This window comes from Anabas testudineus, chromosome 9, assembly GCF_900324465.2.
Source record: "Anabas testudineus chromosome 9, fAnaTes1.2, whole genome shotgun sequence".
Classification (NCBI taxonomy): domain Eukaryota; kingdom Metazoa; phylum Chordata; class Actinopteri; order Anabantiformes; family Anabantidae; genus Anabas; species Anabas testudineus.
In genome coordinates, this window is record NC_046618.1 from 15,283,873 (window position 1) to 15,289,872 (window position 6,000).

The 6,000-nt window shown below is 42.2% G+C and overlaps 1 protein-coding gene across 1 annotated transcript in view; it reads right to left on the bottom strand.

The window, feature by feature from the left end:
* LOC113150303 (cAMP-specific 3',5'-cyclic phosphodiesterase 4D) overlaps window positions 1–2,628 on the bottom strand; it is a 63,099-nt gene extending 60,471 nt beyond the window's left edge. The window contains exon 1 of the mRNA XM_026342750.1: window positions 2,483–2,628. The gene's annotated coding sequence lies outside the window, so the exon portion shown is untranslated. The remainder of the gene's footprint in view (window positions 1–2,482) is intronic.
* Between the last annotated feature and the right edge of the window lie 3,372 nt (window positions 2,629–6,000).

The following is a 6,000-nucleotide window of genomic DNA, read 5'->3' on the forward strand; positions in this document are numbered from 1 at the left end:
CATTAAAAACTGTTGAAAATAAAATTGGTACTGATACCTTTTGAGGATTTCTATAAAACCACAAGATGAGTGAACAGGATCTGACTTTTACAGTCAATTAACCAGTCCAGTAAGTAAGTTGGACAAAGCAGCAAAGTCCCAGAATAACCTCTAAAAGCACTTTCCTACTTATTGTTATGGGAACAGTGATTCCAATAAAAATTAATGCCTTTGGCATTGTTTACTTATATGTGTTTATGTGTGCACATCCATGTGTATGTATGCACATTGCAGTTCCTCTGCATGAGAGCTTTGGAGGACTTTTGCATACTCTCCCTTGTGTCAGAGAAACTGAGGAAAACAAACAGTGCCTTTATTACAGCAATGAATATGCTTTGGGAAGCAAATTATATAATTTTCCATTAACTCCCACACATAAAATGCCAAGAAAGGCTCAGGGAAGCCTGTGACATTTGGCTTTGTTGGAACAAAACTCAGCAGTCCACTGCTATTACTTGAACTCTGACCCATCACCTCCTAAAATTCTTAAGAAGCTGCATAACTCAGTATATCTCTTATAGTTGCTGAGCCATCGGAACACATAAGTACAGAACACAAGGTGGCGCTGTCACGTTCTGCTCAGGTCCTGCTCACCACTGATCAGTGGAGAATTTGTGCACATGCAGTGCAGATGCAAACATCCAGAAGACTGACATAAGGACAACAGCAGGCACGCAGACGTGTCTTGTGCCTGCACAGTGCACACAGAGTAGGCCTACATTAAGCCAAGCTCACTCACACTGTCAAGCAGCAACGGTCATTCAGAAAGGAGACCAAGAACAACATGACTACAGAGCCGACTGTAGGAACAGAAATCATGTGTGCTCTAAAATAATCGTCATTAATGCTGTGTAAATCTTAGCAGAGTCAGTGCAGCCGTCTATTACGCAGCCCAATCTAACTCGGTCTCACCTCTGCAAAGTAGGTACTTCCTCACCAAACTAGAAAAGAGGATGACGGTGCAAATGCTTCTGTCAAAGAAGTCAAATTCTCAGCCTCTATCCGAGTGTACAGGTGAAACAACGTGCGCAGTGTATCACTGTCCTCTCACACTTTCATCCATGTGGATGTGGTTTAATATCTCCGTCTGTTGGGATATGTTTGCATACCGCAGGTCAGAGACAGCACAGGACTCCCTGTTTCCTGACAGCCAGGTGGATATTGGAAAGCAGGCTAATCCTTCTGTTTTGTTGGAGCAATCAATAGCATAAAGCAGCTTATTTGTTTAGATATTATAATACTATACGCACAACCTTTTATAAAAATGAAATGAAACGCGGATTGGAGGGGCTTCATGCATGACAGTTGTTTATTAAACATTTCATAACAGAGCCATTTTAGTCATTGTCTCCCTCCTAAGAGGGCAGCAGAGATACGAAACACATGCAGGTCCGTATGTTAGTTAGTTTCTCAGCTGGCTCCACATTAACTCCTCTAATTTGTGCGTAATGATATGATGTCACGTTTTAAACTCACACATTCTGCGTCCATGTAAGTGAGTACACAACGTAACAGGACACAGCTCTGCTCCATGTATGGAGCAAGCTGCTTTGACTAGTAGTTTGATAAGTCCGTCTATGGAAATTAAGTAAGTTAGCTGTGGTGATAACGCTCCTGAAAACTGAGAAGAGTTACCGAGTGCTGCTCTGCCACATGTGGCAGTTTAACAAGGAAAACTCTGACACATGCAAACACTTTTCATGCCTTTCACACTAAGCTGAAGCAAAAACACCCGCACACGCTGAGAGTGACGTGCAACAATTTCTGTCTACTTCTATTGTCCATGTCTGTTTATCTTTCACTTATTCTCACCCCTTTTGCTGTTATACAATGCAAGTTTTTTTTTTTTTTTTTTAATAAAAAGGGTATTAGCCTGTTCTCTAACTCAGCTGTGTTTACACTGGAATCATACTTTGCTCATAAGACAGCTGCTCAGAGGTGCCTGCAAGTTGTATACAAACAGTTTTTTGCACTGTCTGAATATATGTGTGACTGCAGCACAGTTTGGAGCAGGCCTATTTATAGCCGACTACTGCCACTGCCACTGCTACCCCGCAGCCTGAAAGTCACACCAGGAGATTTTAGGAGTCCTTGAGCTCCTCTGTCAATGCAAAGCGTTGCAGTGACAAGTTTGCTGATGAGGTTGGAGACTGAAATCGCACTGCGTTCCTTCTTGACGTCTGTGCATCCTTCAAAGACATTGTATGTCTCAGCAATCTAGCACATGTACACAGCGTGCACACACTTGCACATGCACACACAACTTCACATTGGTGATTAAATACATGGAGAAGAACTGGTGATGGATTTCTACTATGATGTGTCAGCTTTTATATTGATGTCACTGTTGTGTTACTCATGCTAAACAAATAATAAACTGCTGCTGAGGCACAGCTATCAATAAAGAGAAACAGGGAGACAGATGGTAATAGGAAAAACTTACTTTATATGTGGTTTGGAAAGTTCCAGGAATTGTTATCCAGTCCTGGCCGGTGGACAGTACGTGCTGTGTGCTCTGTGAGAGTCCCCGTCAGAGAAACCCAAACAAACAGAAGTATCTGATGCTCATCTCTATCACAGCAAATCCCACTCTGCTGCTCACTGATGCTGCCTGAAATAAGGAGGGAATTCTGCTCCCAGCTCCCAGGCTCACAGCCAATCATATTAGAGTAGTTCCTGCCTCTTGGCCAATCACGTGCTTCTCAGCGCTCTGGCCTCCCACTCACCCCTCCTCCTGCTAAAAGTTCCCATGGTTGTGGACAAACTGAAAAAGAGAGGGGAAGAGAGGGAGAGGAGGATGACAGTGGGAGGAACCGCTGTAGTATTTACAGTATGGGGAGAACAGCTAGGGAAACATTTCCATTAGGAAATTTTAATGTACAAACAGACAGTGAGGGGAAAAGAAAGTTGTTGTATAATCAGCTTGTGGTTCTCAGAGATCCTCTAGCAGCTAAGATTTACTTATTATTTACAGTATCAATACCATCAATGAGCTTTTCTTTCATATGTTGATCTAACATGTTTGTTTATCAGTTATTTTTTGCTGTTGTTTGCTTTGTTTTTGGGTGGCAGAGATGCTGATATGTCCATATTGTCCCTGCTTTACTTCATCCTCCAATAGTAACATTTAAGGGATACTTTAACATTTTGGGAAGTACATTTTTTGTCTCTCTTGTCAAGAAAGACAACAGATCTCTTCATTAAATAAGAACTTACAGCCGGGAGCTCACATTGCATGAGCAGCAATAGGGAATTGCTTTTGGAGATGTCAAAACAAAAGATGAACGACAAGTCGGTGAATTGTCAAATTTTGTTCCAACTTTAAAAAAAATATATTTTAAACCCAGAAATAAAGGCTGGGATATGAAAAGTTTTACATTTACCACTAGACACTATTCTCAGAGGTGTTGTGACGCCCTCTTGTTTCAGTGAACACGGGTAACACAGCAGACAAACGAATTACGAATTACAATTGTTCCTGTAAAAACACAGATGAGGCTTCGGCTGCAGAGTGAATGAACATCTATTGAAGCTTGTGTACTGCTTAAACCTGCACTATCATGTTCATTTAAACTCCAAAGCTGTTGGTGACACACACTGATGCACACACACACACACACACACACACACACACACACACACACACACACACTCCTTTCACACCTTTCTTTTTGCCCTGTAGGGAGCCATGGTGCTGGGTTAAAAGAGATTCTCGCTTCAGCCAAGACATGAATTTATTCAGGCAGGACTTTGAACTGCTGCCTGGTTAACACAAACATGTGGATAAAAATGTGGAGATAAAAACATATTTCGTTTGCACAGTGTCGACGATGACATTGCAACGTACAGTATATGCATTTATACGACGTGTAGTAGAGCTCCGTTGTGCTAAGTTACACAGTAAAGGGGCACGCCACTAAGTTTGCAAATGAGTTTTCCTGGTTGTACACTGCTGCGAGTGAGTTCCTTCTTGACCTTTGATAATGTAGTTCCACAAACAAAACACTTTTTGACTTTCTCATAGAAACATCGATGATAATATTGTACCTGAATAAGAACAGTAGCAACAGTTTGTGTGTGGTGAATGTGCTCCACAGACCAGCCAGTGCTGATGATAAAAGCACAATGACCAAACACTACCACCACTGCTGCACACTTTGGCAATGAAAACATTGGAGCGTACTGTGCGGTCAGGTTCTCTGAGCTTGTCAGCTACACATGACATTTTGCCGTGACTCGAGGTCCACTTCCACCTTACTCTTCACTTGCAGTGTTCCTCACAGGATGGATAATATGAGATACAGGTGACATCTCGAGAAAAAGATAACCTTGAGGATATGTGTTGTGCAACAACCTCTGTCAGGAGGTGTTAGTCTGGTGATGTCATCTGGGTTATCTCAGCCTGGGCTAGTAAAGTAAATTTCAAATAGGAAAGCCTGCACTGAAAATAAGGGGCATAGAGATCCAAAGATGTGGACAATCGCCAGGTAGGGAAGGTGTGATGAAGAAACATGTATGACCCAGCATTTAGCAACTCAACCCATACAAGGGACTGACATTTGACATATTACAGTTTCTTTTCCAATGCACATATGAACATCCTCCTATGTTAGGAACGTAAGGCTATAGTACCTCTGATCTGATCTAATCAGTGATGAAATCAGCTCGAGGGGTAACAAAGAGTGCAAAGCACTGCACACGTAACAAGACTACGTATGGCAAACATCAGGAATAATCAAACCAAATCAAATAAATGTGCCTGTCTCAGTCTTGCCATTCTGCCTCTTGTCTGTTCGTACATGTCTGGCACACAGAGCTTCAGGCCATCAGCCAAAGACATCATATTAGCATATGATGTCTTTGGCTGAAGTGTACGTGAACTTTGTCCATGTTAAGACTGTTAAACTAGAAATGATGGCAAACAGAAACTACAGCAACAAGGACGAGCAGAGCTCTGAAGAATACACAGCGAGATGAGATAATAGGAAGGAAATGATGTGCTGTTGCTTCTGCGAAATATATTTGAAGGTAATGTTCCCACTGCTCGCCAGGTGAAGAGACGATGTTCCTCACCCAGACAGTGGATAACAGTGACGATATCTGAATCAGATAGCTCATCAGGTTTTATTCATCAGGATCGTGTGTTGGTCAAAGATAAACCAGCTGGTGAACAGTGTGAAGACTAGTTCAACATTTGAAGAAATAACCCAAAGCGTACCAGCACCTCTAAAGCTCACCATAAACAGATTAGATTATGTTTGTTTAACAGATTTTACTAGATGTAAACTGTTTATTCTCAGCAAGGAGCACTGACTTCCTGGAGTTTTGAAATGACCAAGAGGTTGAAATGTGAATCTTAACTCAACTAACTAAAATAATCAAATTTTTCAATCAGGCCCCGAGGCTCGTCAAACTCACAGGGGTGGAAGGGTTATGCTAATGCTATTCAAAACGTGCACGCGTCCTCTTTTCCACCGAACTGGATTTCCATGTTTAATTGCTCAAAGGAAAGGGAAACTGTTTAGTCGTTGTCTAATCATCAGTAAACCCTGAAGGACGTGGAGCAGAGAGGAGAGCTACAGGTCCTTAAGCAGATCCGACAGCTTGTGGCCAGAGTGGCAGCAGCTGACACACAGCAGACCACACTCACTTTACTGAGACTGTGATCAATATGTTAGCTCTGGGACAGACTGATGTACTGCTACAGGGTAGATACACACCTGTAAGGCACCCAGAGCTGCTGCAAAAGCTGTCAGCAGTGGCCATCACAGACAGAGAGTGAGAGATGTTCATCATCTCTTTCAATCCTCTCTCACCCGAAACATCAGGCTCCAGTCCTAAACATTACCAAAACTATTTGACATCGAAGTGCTTTAACTCAATAGCAACGTCACGTCATCCACAATAACACACAAGCCTCAAGCTAACGCACTAAAACCAACTTTTAATGTGCTTAATTAT